The following is a 14,650-nucleotide window of genomic DNA, read 5'->3' as shown; positions in this document are numbered from 1 at the left end:
CTTACTCATCTATTACTGAATGCTTACTCTGTACCAGACACTATTCCAAGAGATTTTACAAGTATTAACTCATTCAGTCCTCACTACAACCTGATGAGGTGGGTCCTATTATTATCATCATCATTTAACAGGTAAGAAAAAGGAGGCAGGGAGAGAATGATTAACTTCATCAAGGCCACTGATCTGGACTGTGGTAGAGAGGGCTTTGAACTCAGGCATCCCGGGTTCCAAGCCCATTCATTTAACTAAACTATAGAGCTAATCCTTGCAAAAGTTTCTGCAGTGGTTACCATTCTTCCCATTTTGCAGGTGAGGAAGCTGAGGTTCCAAGGCTGTTAAATGACTGGGTTAGATGTAGAAGCAATTAACTGGGGTAGGAAAAAGGAGACTTTGTTCTGGCTACAGAGCTTGAGCTCATTCCCTGGCACCATGCTGAACTGAAGCTCCAATAGGGTTTTTGACAGAAAATATTTACAAATTGCCAGATGGGCAGCATTGTCAGGGACTGTTCTCTAGAAGATTCTAAGGCTGCTGATTTTGTCCTTGCAGGACACCTTATTCTCAGGATGGCTGTGGCCACCACCCACCAACAGGCCTAATGCCCTTCCTCAAAACTCTCATAAACCTGAGGCCATCAACCTGGCTCCCAGTCAGTGGGGTCTCTGATACTCACTTTGGGACCCAGGAGGACCAGGGCACAGGACCTGTCTGTGCTCCACCTCCTGGCCCTATACTGAGACTGAGAAGCTGGGATGCCAGATGAAATTGCCCATGTGTACTACCTTCCTCCTAGTTCCCAGGCCCCTCTGTTGCTTTTTAGGAGGTAAAGTGGATGACTGCCTCTTGAGGAGCATCAGTTGTCCTTATCCAAGTGCACATGGTTTTCAGTACTGCAATTTGCAATTACTTTATAGGCTTGGCTGGTGCCTGGTCCTTGAGAAAGGGTCAATGACTAGGACGAAAAGGTGCCACTAGCTTACTTTGTGCCTCTGGGAGAACCACTTTTTGATTCCCATCCAAGCATGTGGTTTGAGTTTCCTTGGCCAGAAACAGTGACTGGCGCCCAATCTGCTCTCTGTCCATAGGAAACTTCACCAAGGTTTACGTATGGAAAGCATTTGGGGCAGTGTCAGTCTTGGCTAGGGGGACAGGTGGGAAGCAGCCGGCAGTTCTGCTCTCAGCTGCCAGACTGCAGAGAGAGGCCCTCGCCTCCTTCCACAAGGTGTTTCCAATAAAAGGGGTTCACTTCCTTCATTAGAAACAAAACAAACACATATTGATAATGGCATGGCATTTTTTCAGGAAAAGAGGAAAACAGTTTTCAAATGTCCTTGGTGACCACCTCTGGTGCACCTCTCAGAAAGGCTGGTGTGGGAGGAGAGAAGCGTATCTATGGGGAAAACAAAAGGAGCACCCCCACAATTTCACCACTAAGCCTGGATCCCCAAACAAGAGGGTAGACAGTGTCTGCTTAGCTGCACCATAAACACCCAGGCTTGAGGAGACAGAGCCCAGCCTCCCCATTGGGCAGATGAGGCCCAGAGCCAGGGAGGCCAAAGAACCTGCCCAGCGGTCAGGAAAGAGCTGCAGCTAGAACCCGCAATGCCTAATCACAGGAAGCCCTGCTTTCTGGCAAGTTTTGTTTCACAGCACCACCTCACCAACTGAATATGCATTTACAATCATGTGCCACTTAATGACAGGGGTACATCTAAGAAATGCATTGTTAGGTGATTTTGTGGATGTGTAAATATCCTAGAATGCACTTACACAAACCTAGGTGGACTGGCCTAGCACTACAGGTAGGCTGTATGGTATGGCCTACCATCCTAGGCTACAAGCCTGTCTAGCATCTCATTGTACAAAACAACACAAAATTAAATCAAGCACAAGCTAAAATGATGCAATCAAGAGTCTCGGTAATCGTGAGATATGTGAGGCTGCTGCCAGGGTGGCACAGCACACTGTTTACACAAACATTTTTTATAAGCAGAAAGAGTACACTCTAATAATTACAAGTATAAACTGGTAACATAGTCACTTATTATCATTATCAAGTATTATGCACCTTACATAACTGTAAATGCTACACTTTCATATGACTGGCAATGCAGTAGGTTTGTTTACATCAGCATCACCCTAAACACAAGTAATGTTGGCTATCACATTAAAATGGCTACACCAGCACTAGGTTATAGGAATTTTTAAGCTCCACTATAATCTTTAAAATATACATATATACTAATTGATTGGGATGGCATTGGTCAGCATGAACATAGAGGTTTCAGGTGTGGGCTTCTATGTTACAATATCTGTATATTGCACTGTGTGCCCACCACCCAAAGTCAAATCTTCTCCTGTCAGCATGCATTAGGACATCCTTCATTGATGGAACGTTGTTATGTAGCACATGACTATACTCATGTGTGGTTGATGCTGTAAGGCATTGGATCTCAACTGGGATTCATGTGATAAATGCCTGGAATGCTTTGAAAAGCATCAATAATACCCAAAACTCATACCCTGAGATTTCTATTTAATGGGACTGGCATGAGGCCCCAGCCTGGGTATTTTTAAAAGCTTTACAGGTTGAAAGTTCATGGGTTGAAAGTCACCAGATTGAGAGCCACTACTTTATGGGTACAAAGATGAAAACAATGAATTTGCTTCCTCCCATGAGTTCACAGGGAGAGAGGCAGATGTGTAAATAACTCGGGCTCCAGTGCTAGGTGCTATAGAAGATCTGAGAAGGATGTGTGATCCTGACTGAACCATCCTGTCTTCACCCAGAGTACTAATCTGGGTAAGTAAACTACTGTTTATTCCTCCTAAGTAAAGCTTACTTGCCTTTGCAGGCCTATCTTAAATCACTCCTCTTCCCTAAGGCCATTTTAATAAGACACCAAATACAGTTGGTGTACCTCTTCTCCAAACTCCTACACTACCAACAGGCTGTAGGCAAACAATCCAGGGCTAAATTATATGTGATTTCTATTGTTACTCTAGAGTAATCATAAAATGAAAGCTCCCATTTATTCAGGGCATATTATGTGCCAGGCACTCTGCTTTATATTTCCCATACATTGCTGCTAACATTCACAGGAGCTCTGTGATGCAGGCTTCGATATACCTATTGTACAGATTAAGAAACTGAGACTCATCAATGTCAAGTACCTCACCCCAACCTGACAGCTAGTAAGTACATATGAATCCAGATTAATATGCCTCCGAAATTCTTTCAAGTGTATCATTTTATATCAAATTTAAACACTCTTTATTATAACACTAGAGACCCGTTGCATGAAGATTCGTACAATAGGCCTTCTTTCCCCTGGTTGCCGGTACCAGTTTTCCTCTGGCACCCGGGACCCAGGCCTTTGGTTCAGCCACAGCAGAGAAGCCAAGCCTCTTCAGTCTTCAGTCCAGTCATCTTCAGTCTTTGCTCCACGCCTGCATATGCAAATTAACCACCATATTTGTTGGGTTAATTTGCATACGCACCCTGATTGGCTGGTGGGTGTAGTGGAGGGACAGTCAATTTGCATGTTTCCCTTTTATTAGTGTAGATGTATTCTGCACACATTGTTTTGTAAGCTATAAACTTCTTTGTTATTCATTCTTTTATTTAATCCTGACAATACCCTTGCTATCAGCTCTGTTTGACAAGTGAGGGAATGAAGACTGTAAAAACTAGGTAAAATGCTCAAGATCCCATAGCCTGGCCATGAACTCAGTTCTTATTCCAAATGCAGGGCTATTTCAACTGTTTTCATATGCCACGTACCAAACTCTGTTCCTCATTGACCTGAAGTCCCTTGAGGGTTTTATGCTACTCCTATATCCCCTAGAGATCCCAGAAATGCAGCCTGTTGCTTTATTAACTGATATGCCAAGAAGTAGTAAGAATGTCCTCATGGGCAGCCCAGCCCTAATGACCTGAAGAACAAAACCCGAGGAGTTCTTTGGGGGCTGGAAAGAACTGTTGAGGTGGAATCACTGGTTCTTTTAGTGCCATGACTAAGTTATGTTATTTTTTTAAAAGGCTTCCAGTCACTATTTTGGAAGGTATGATTCCCCAGTATCTACATTAGTTAGCAGAAGCAAGCAGCAATGTGAATTAAGTGACCATGGAATGGACCAGTGGAAAACAGAAAGACAACTTCCATCGCCTCCCCCACAGTCTCTTATTTGAGTCCCAATCACCTCCCTATGACATAAAAGCATCTTTTCATTTATTTAGTCACATCCCACCTCATTTCCCAAAGGACTCAAGTGGTTTGCAATAGAGGAATAGATACAATAAATAGAGGTAAAATATAAACAAGTAATGACAAACCAGGCTGGGGAAAATGTAAATATAAAAAGTTAAATCCAAGGAAAAATACTTTATTAGTCACAGAGGAAAAACTGCCTAAAGCCCTAAAGATGCAGTGCATTTAAAATAGACCTTTTGTGTGTGGGGTTCAGTTAATGAGGTCTTTAAGAACTCAGTAACTCCTGTGTGGTTTTACTTCATGCTGGATATTGACACAAAAGAATGATTAAAGCAGTGAAACTATAGAATTTCTCCCCAGGATGTGGTCAACACACTGTATTCATGTACCACTGGTTAAATGGTAGATACATTTTCCAAGTCTAATGTTGCCAAAAGACCACGTCAATGCTTTGTGCAGAAGAGAACTTTCATTGTCTGAATCATGCTCATTCATTCATTTAGCAGATATTGTGACAACAAATTATCTGCCAGGAACCATGCAATTCACTGGAAATTTGAAGGCAAATATGGTCTGGGCCCTTTCCCATAGAGTATCTCTCTCTAGAGAAGACAAGCTTGTTAATTTAGAATCAGCATGATTGTAATAGTGTGATCCCAGGGGTATGCATAAGGACTGTAAACGCAGTCACAGGGACAACTGCTTCCCTGAAGCCGACAGGTGTATCTTATCTTCTAACCAACACACATCCAGTTTCCAGGACACTGGGGTTCCAAGTTGAGGGAGCTTTCCTTAATCAAGTGCACCTGGGGGAAACTTAAAATAAATAACTTACCTTTGCAAATTGTTAAATATCTCTGTATTTTTTATTTAATTGTGTGGAGAAATGAGGCATGCAAGAACAACAACAACAACAACAACAACAACAAAGCAGCAGAAAGGAGAAATGTATGGAAATACTGCAGAAAATATTTTGTCCTACCCAGGTTAGTGAGGTGGAGAAAGAGACACAGTCAACTTTCTAGCAGACCATGCATCCACTCAAACCACCTGGTACCACATTTAAAACAAAAATATGGCAATTTGAGAGAGATGAAGTTGGCAGGTTTGTCTGCTGCTGATCAGCACCAAAACCTGGAAGACAGTAACAAAAGTGACCAAGTCTTTTAAGCCTGCAGAGCTCTGGGGCTGACTCAAAAATCTGAAGCAACCTGTTCTGCCTGACCTGGCTGAAAAATACTTTCATGGCCATAAAAAATTTAGAAGCACTTTACTAAACAATATGGGGGAAAGCAACCTGCGTTGAAAGTTTGCTGAGACTGATTCCAGGCGCTGGGTCTGGAGAATCCCCAGGGCTCCATGGAAAATCAGTACATTCCTGGTGTTAGCTCAAGGCATGTGCTGACTTTCTACAATAGAAACAAAGCAGATAAGATAACTTTTAGAGAAAATAACCTGCTATTTTCTCCTCATATTAACTCATAAGATGGAAAGAGGGGGAGAAAAAAACAACAGTTAAGAAAAATGAATCCTGGAAACTCAGGGAATCAGCTAAAATAAAGACTTGTAGTGAGTAGTGTGCGCACTTGTGACCAAAACTAAGCCACCAGGACCTAGAAAGACTGAACTCAAAAACTGAGTGTCTGAGACAGGACATTGGGTTAAAACCACAGGCCATGGAAGAACCAGACCCCTGGGGTTTGGATCCCAGCTTCATATATATATAATTCAGTGGTTCTCAACCTTCCTAATGCCGTGACCCTTTAATACAGTTCCTCATGTTGTGGTGACCCCCAACCATAAAATTAGTTTCGTTGCTACTTCATAACTGTAATTTTGCTACTGTTATGAATCATAATGTAAATATCTGATATGCAGGATGTATTTTCATTGTTCGCGACCCACAGGTTGAGAACCGATATATATATACACACACGCTAGGGGCCCAGTGCACAGATTTGTGTGCAAGTGGGGTCCCTTCACTTGGCCTGCAGGATTGGACTGTAACCAGCTTTCTGAACATCCCCTGAGGAGTCCTGGATTGCGAGAGAGCACAGGCCAGGTCAAGGGGCCCCAATGGTGCATTATTGGGGCTGGGGAGGGACGCAGGAGGTTGGCCAGCCAGGGAGGGATTGCGGGAGGGCTCCAGGGCATGTCTGGCCCATCTCACTCAGTCCTGATCACCTGACCCCAGCAGTAAGCTAACCTACCAGTAAGCTAACCTACCAGTTGGTGCATCTGCCCCCTGGTGGTCAGGGCACGTCATTGCGAGCAGTTGAGCAACCTTAGCATATCATTAGCATATTATGCTTTGATTGGTTGAATAGATGACCGGACACTTAGCATATTAGGCTTTTATTATATAGGATTAGAGGCCCGATGCATGAAAATTCATGCAAGACTAGGCCTACCTTGCCCCAGCTGCCGGCACCAGCTTCCCTCTGGCACCCAGGACCCAGGCTGCTTCACTCATCTGGCCGCCCGCAGGTTTATCTTCTGTTTTGTAATCATTCTCTCATGTAATCCTCACAACCCTTCAAGGAATGTCCAATGATCCCCAGTGGGGAAATGGTTTAGAAGAAGGTAAGTGTCTTCGCTAAGCAGTCCTACAGGTGATGAGCTTTCTAAATGACAGCATGCTTCACCTTCTCTCTGCTTCTCAGGAAGCCAGACTACCCATTGTGTGGATAGTTTTTCACTTCTTTCCTACAACTCAGTCTGTCTCATGGCTTTCTGCCCAATTATACCGCCTTCCTAATTCCCCATGATCCTCAACTTCCTCCTTTTCCATGAGAATATTTTTTGTTTTGTTGGTTTTTGTTCTTCAACTGTTTTTGTGCCAAAGACATATGGGACTACCCCACAGTAAGCAGTGATGTTAAGGAAACTTTCATGACTATTTGGACATTAGCTTGTCATCACCTTTTTTCTCAGTTTCTATTTTTGTATATTTTTCCACCTTCAAGGTACTCCCTCCAAGATCACGACAAGGTTCCCAAGGAAGATTAAAATATTTTAGAGATCATGGACAATTCCAACTCCCACGTCAGACCACAGACTGCTGTAAAGACTATAGGTGGTAAATAGAAGCTGTGATGGAACTTGGAAGAGAGAAGGACAGAGGAGAGAACATCTGTTTTCTAATACTTGAGGTGCTATCATGAGGAAGAGACTGATTCACCCTCTTCTCCAAGGGCAGAACAGGCAATGGGTGGTGTCTGTGAAGAAACAGATCCCAGGTCAGGAGAAGGAGGTGTTTTCTCACCAATGGGGCTGTCCTATGAGGGGGTCAGCTGCTTTTCAGTTCATGATTGCTGCATCACTGGGGACATTTGAGCACAGGTTGAATGGCACCTGTAGGCTTATTCTGAAGGGGATTCCTGCATGAAATAGAAAGTCCCCTGTCAGAATGCAGGAGCGTCAACTGGAACACTTTTACAGGAGTTAGCAGATAACTGAGAAGATAGTGAGACAAAAGTAAAAGAACAACCTTTGAATGAGGAAGGTAGTGGTAGGTGTTGAGAAGAGTAAAGATTGAGTGACAGAGGATGCCCAAGACAGACCACCCACCTTATCACCCTGTTTCAATTATCACTGATACCCAGAGAACATAGTTCCACCTTGGAGCCATCCAGAGCACCCAGAATATGGAGAAGGCACTCTACTCATCCTCTTCCCCTCTTTCTGAGTCTCCAGGCCACTTTTCAGATCAGATAGGAAGCCCAGATAAAGTGGAAATGACAGTTGATAAGAATGAGTGTCCAGCCCAGCTAGCATGGCTCAGTGAGGTCACAGTTCAATTCCTGATCAGGGCACATGCCCAGGTTGTGGACTTGGTTTCAATTATCACTGATACCCAGAGAACATAGTTCCACCTTGGAGCCATCCAGAGCACCCAGAATATGGAGAAGGCACTCTACTCATCCTCTTCCCCTCTTTCTGATGAACCCTCCCATCCAGCAGTAAGTCAACTGGATGCCTCTGGATGCTCTATGATGCTGTTTTAGAGAAAGTCTCCAGGCCACTTTTCAGATCAGATAGAAAGCCCAGATAAAGTGGAAATGACAGTTGATAAGAATGAGTGTCCAGCCCAGCTAGCATGGCTCAGTGAGGTCACAGTTCAATTCCTGGTCAGGGCACATGCCCAGGTTGTGGACTTGATTCCCAGTGGGATCAATGATTCACTTTCATCATTGAGGTCTCTCTCCCTCTCTCTCTCTCCCTTCCTCTCATAAAAATATATTTTTAAAAATATATTTTTAAAAAAGAGAATGAGTGTCCAATGGAGAATAGCCTTTGTGGGTCTGATATCCTTGACTTCAGCCTAGTGGGTAAGTGGATTAAGGAATACCACTACTGTATGGATAAAAGAGTTTGGGGGAAAGGCAAGAGTACAAGCCCTACAGGTAATGTGGACTAGACACACATAACTCATGAGAACTTCTCAAAATGAGCTGATAATGATGACAATTATACAGAATAGCAAGTGGAAGAATTTTTAATGGGTATGAGTTTGCTCCACAGAACTGAAATATAAGAAATGCCTTACATTCTTTCATCTTTCTATATCCAATTAGTCTGGCTCTGAGCCTCCAGTCTCCCTGCCCCATCCTCTTGATTTCTACAAGAATCTCAGGTCTTACCTGGTTCCAGGAACCAGGGAAGGACCTAGTCCCTTAGTCCCTAATGGGTGTCATTATGTCCGTGGCCTCCATGTCTCCATTGTTGATCTCTGGCTCCCCATATCTGGGCACAGCTGCCCTTCCAGCTCTCCGCTGGCCACAGACTAAACTACCCAGCTTGCAGATCATCCCCCAGGCATACCCAAAGCATCGAGGTGTAACACCTCCTTCTGCCTCTTGGGGTTCTGAGAGACAAGCGAGATTAGAATCTCTACCTCTCAATAAAATGCACCAGCCTCTATCTCCTAGGTGTGAGAAATCCATCTTTCCAGCATTTGGTCATTGGGGCTTCTCCTTAACCCCCAGAGTCCAACCTTCTCTCCAACAGTCCCGTTCTATCTAGCCTCCTTGAGCCCAAATTTTCAACACAAAGGCCTGTTAAATTTCCTCTGAGGCAAGGACCATGCCGCCCTCTGGAGTACAAACCTGTGGTTGCTTTTCTGGTAACCTGGGCAGCTTCTGATTATTTATTTGTATTAATTCAGCTTTTTGTTATGGAATTTTCTTGAGGGGATGGAGCTAAACCCAGGCTACTGACCCCAGAACCCAGACACTCAATCACCACACCAGTGCTTTCCTCTACAAAATTAATGAATGAATCCAGCAATAAATAACCTTCTCATTCTTTCTGGGAGGATGCTGCAGCAGAACATAAAATACAAGTAAATGACTCAGATTAACTAGCCAGAATGATACCAGTTAAATCCCAGGGGCCCCAGGGGCCATACAGTGGATATCTAAGGAGGAAGTGATGTTCTCACAGCACCTGGCAAAGCCTAGAGGTCCCGGGAACTGCCTAGAGGTCACCTATCCTCTCTGTGGGCTGCTGGGAGGTGCGGTGCATCTGCCCAGGATCATCGCAGCAGCGCCCTCACTGTTCTTTGCAGCATTAATTTGCTGTGAAGAGGCCCTGAAACACTCCCCCTTTGAGAGTACCTTCTTTCCCCTGCCTCTCCAGGCTCTCCCTTTCCCTAGGCTGCAAAATAAAAATAATTTATTATCCCCTAACAACTACTGAAACTATTATGCCCTTCAAACCTCTTTAAAAAGTAGTCACCATCCATACATTGTATTTTTCCACCAGCCATGTCTCAACCTTCTACAACCCAGTAAAGACCATATTCGTATTTTTAAATCTCTGAAATTAGGAATAAATTTTACGTGCAATGACATCCTTAAAATTCTAAAATTGACAATTATTTTTTTGTTTCCAAGTAGCCTATAAATTAATGACGCATCTTTGAATTCATGCCATCCTAAATTCTATGAACTATGGTATGTGTAGTGCTCCGTGGAAAGATTCTAGATTAGAACCTTCCCAAGGGCAGGAAAGAGAAACTTTCTGTTTCTTATACATCTCATACCCTCACCTCCCACACTCAGTGCTTAGCCCAGCAGTGCTACATGTATTAGCACATTACATCTGAGATGATGAAGTGTCTACTGACTGTAAGTTCTCTTACACTGTGAGAAAGGAACAGAATTGTAAAACAAAGTCCAGTCAATCAAAGAGATATTCCCAGTGATCTTTTCTATCATCAAAAATTTAACTGAACTCCAAAACTCCTGAACCATAATTATTTATAAATGTTTTATTTATAAAACTACTTAATCAACAATGTAATTCATACAGATACAAAAAATCATTCACAATACCTAAGGATATTTTGTTATCAATGTTGTGCAGTTAAAAGGTATTCCTGGTGTTCAGAACATCATTTTATAGCTTTAGAAAACAAACTATTAGCTGGTATAGCAAACCAGCACCAAGGAAATATTTTGACTTGCCTTATAGTATCTATGAATTACTTGGCTTAGAATTTTGTTTTTATCTAGTCAGACCAAGTAGGTACCTTATGAAGAAAAATGAATTGTTTTCATATGTGACTTAGAATGTGGTCAGAATAGGCTGGGTGCCATGCACCATTAGCTGTGGGGCAGCACCGGTCATGAATGACTCATGTCCATTCTTATTCATCAACATCCCTGCCAAACTGATTGATAATAACTTTGGTATCTTCCCCAGTCACCTAATTATGATTCCCAATTCTTTTACATCTATCAAAAGGACATCATCTCAAGAAAGTAATAGGAATTTTATTCAAAACCTTTACTGAGGATGTTCTGTAGATAGTGGAATTCATCTCTAAGTGCATCAGCTATACTTACATGTTGCTGCAAACTGAGGGAAGATAATCAGAGAGGGGACCAGCAGTAAGATCATCTTCCATCAAAGGAATATCCTAGCCCTAGCTTGTTTGGTTCAGTGGATAGAGCTTCGGCCTGCAGACCAAAGGGTCTCAGATTCAATTCCCAGTAGAGGGCACCTACTTCAGCTGTAGGTTTGGTCCCCCTACTGGTTGGGGTGCATGTGGGAGGCAACCAATCCATGTTTTTCTCTCACATAGATGTTTCTCTCTCTCCCCTTCCACTCTCTTTAAAAATTAATGGAAAATTATCCTCAGGTGAGGATTAACAACAACAAAAAAGGAATATCCTACTCACTGCTCACACTACCTAGAAGCAGCCAGGAAGAATAGAAACATTTATGACAAGGATGAACCAACCACCATTACCTTCAAATTATGTTAAGCATCATATCTTCGTGTATCCTGATTCAATATGATTTTTCTGTGTGAGCCCAGGGCTGCAGTTTATTAAAAATTTAAACTTGCCCCTGCAAACCTTACAGGAATCCAAACTGAGATAGCCAGAGATTTTTGGCCAACTCATTATTATTTCTTGAGCACAGGATGTTTACCACACTCCAAGCTGATTTGCATTCTGCACGGGTTATAGGAGTAGATCTGCCAAGGGGTTTGGAAACTCTAGGACAGATAGGCCCCTCTCTTGGTTAAGTTATAGCTCCACACCTACAGATTTGCCCAGCCAGGGCCTCCAAATATTTTGCAATGAGCATTTTGAAACACATGGATTATGTTCTGACTTCCAGTCAGTTCAGCAAAATGCTTCGGCTGGAGAATTGCAAAAGTTCGTGATTTGTCACCAAGGAATGAAATCTGACGCAGTAGAGCAAACTGCAGACATTTAATACCAGATGTCAATGTAAAAATTGGAAAATTGTGGCCTCGCGTCATTATCTGACTCCTGCCCCGCAGAAATCCACCCCAATCCAGAAGGCATCATAATTTCTGCCTTCTTCCACTATTCAACTAGGGAGGAAATCGTGCTTATTTGCATCGAGAGAGAAAGAGAACACCCGAAACACACATTTCAAAACACCGACGTTTGTTTGTACTCCTTCCCTGAATCTGTACACGTGAGGAATCGAATGACTGCTTTAGAAAGAGGGATGGACTGTTCAGGAATCTCGTGTCTGTAAGGAGAGAGAGCTGGGTGTGGAATGAGGAGTTGTTGGTAAGAAGTTCTGGATTAGGTGTCAGATCAGAGCAACTTTTTTACTTTCTGGAAATATAGGGCTAAGCACTTCACCTTCTCTGCAGCTCATTTCCTCTTCCTAGAAATGGGTTCAACATGAACGTTCTGACCACTACACAGGATTGTGGTGAGGCTCAAAGAACACTGTGTAAATACATAAAGAAACTGAAAAATTATGTACAACTATGAAGGAAACCACTCAAGCTTTGTTGTTTCAACCTGAATCCTGAGGAAGCTGAGGCTTAAAGAAACTCCTCTAAAAGCCTCTTCAATAAATGGTGCTGGGAAAATTGGAAAGCCACATACAAAAGAGTGAAGCTAGACTGCTATTGGATACTATACACAAAGTTACCTCAAAAGTGGATTAAAGACTTAAATATAAGACCAGACCTGAAACAATTAAATACATAGAAAAAAATAGGTACCAAACTTATGGTCCTTGGTGTCAGAGAGGCTTTTGTAAACTTGATCCCAAAAGCAAGGGAAGTAAAAGCAAAAAAAATAAATGAATGGGACTGCATCAAACTAAAAAGCTACTGCCAGAAAAAGAAACCGTCAACCAAACAAAAAGGCAGCCAACCAAGTGGGAGAAAATATTTGCAAAGAATACCAGAAATAAGGGGCTAGTATCCAAAATATATAAAGAACACATACAACTCAACAACAAGAAGAAAACAATCTAATTTAAAAATGGGTAGATGATCTGAAAAGATACTTTTCCCAAGAAGATATACAAATGGTCAACAGATGTATGAAAAGATACTCAATTTCACTAGCCATCAGGGAAATTTAAGTCAAAGCTACAATGAGTTATCATCTCACACCTGTTAATATGGCTACTATTAAAAAAACAAGAAATAACAAGTCTTGGTGAGAATATGGAGAGAAAGGAACCCTCATACACTGCTGGAGGGAATTTAAATTGGTACAGCCACTGTGGAATGCAGGGTCCTCAAAAAATTAAGAATAGAGCTGCCATATGAAAATCTGGAAACATTTATTTGTAAAGATATATGTACCTCTATGTTCACTGCAGCATTATTCACAGTAGCCAAGAGATGGAGACAACCAAATTATCCTTCGATGGATGATTGGATAAAGAAGATGTGGTACATATACACAAAGGAATTCGACTCAGCCATAATAAAGGAGGAAATACTGTAATTTGCAACAATATGGAGGGATCTTGAGAGAAGCAGCTAAGCAAAATAAGTCACACGGAAAAGCATAAGAACATATGATTTCACTTACATGTCGGATATAAAACAGAAAGCAACAAACAAAAACCTACTCATAGGCACAGGTAACAGTTATCAGAGGAGAAGGGGAGAATGAAGACGGTAAATATATGGTGATAAAAGGAAACTAGACTGGGTAGTGAGCACACAGAACAATATATAAATGATGTATTATAGAATTGTACATGACACTTATGTAATGTTATTAACCAATGTCAACAAATTAATTTTTTAAAAAATATTCCTCTAAGTCCAGGGATGAGGTGGAAAGGGCTTTAAAATGACCCTCTTCTTACCAGACAGAAGTATCTTACCTTTGTTTCTATATACATTTGATATGTAAAGCAGCAGAGAGGAAAGGAGAGAGTGTGATATAAGATCTTACTAAATTGCAAGAAATTGAGTTTATTCAACTGACCCAGGCAAAAGCACTACCATAGGGTTTAGCATCTCTGTGGAGAGCTAAGCAATAGCAGGGCTGTTCTAGAGAAATACAAACCAGTGCAAGAGTCAAGTTCTGTCCTCAAGGGAGAATTCAGTTCTCTCTTCTCTCTCTCTCTCTCTCTCTCTCTCCCCCCCTCTCAAATCAACAACAATTACAATGTGAAACACTAGCAAGAAAAGCTCACAGAATGGGCAAATGAGAAAGGGTCTTTGAGACCTTACTGCCTGATTTTCCTGTTGATGGCTGGGTGGCTAAGGCCGGGGGAAGTTAGTGGCATGACCCACCCACCACAAATCAGCAGCATCATGCAATGAGAAGCCAGAGAGAGCCTGGCCCCCTTTCTAATAAAATGCTCTTGATCTCACATTAACTGTGAATGAGGGTTTGTATTCACTTCTCAAATACAATCTTTGAGGAATTAAATTTATTTTTCAGAGATATATAACTGGAAACTCATCTCCTTTTCTCCTCTTTTCTCTCCATTGCTTTTTTCCTCTCTTGCTTTCTTCATCTCTCTTTCTTTCTTTCCTTCACAGGTATGTATACCTGGAGGCAGATGAGAGAGATGAAGATTGCAGATGTAACTCAAAGGAATACAATGAGCAATTCTATATAATAAAAGCCTAATATGCTAAATGTCTGGTTGTCCATTCAACCAATCAAAGTGTAATA

The 14,650-nt window shown here is 42.1% G+C and overlaps 1 long non-coding RNA gene across 1 annotated transcript; it reads left to right on the top strand.

The window, feature by feature from the left end:
* Positions 1-2,609: 2,609 nt before the first annotated feature.
* On the top strand, positions 2,610-14,614 carry LOC107181866. Its single transcript, XR_001512580.1, has 2 exons — positions 2,610-2,803; positions 14,515-14,614. It is a non-coding gene; the product is annotated as an uncharacterized LOC107181866 (long non-coding RNA).
* Positions 14,615-14,650: the final 36 nt, after the last annotated feature.

The sequence above is a fragment of the Myotis davidii genome, unplaced genomic scaffold (assembly GCF_000327345.1).
Source record: "Myotis davidii unplaced genomic scaffold, ASM32734v1 scaffold132, whole genome shotgun sequence".
NCBI lineage: Eukaryota > Metazoa > Chordata > Mammalia > Chiroptera > Vespertilionidae > Myotis > Myotis davidii.
This window is presented reverse-complemented; position numbering and strand designations above follow the sequence as displayed.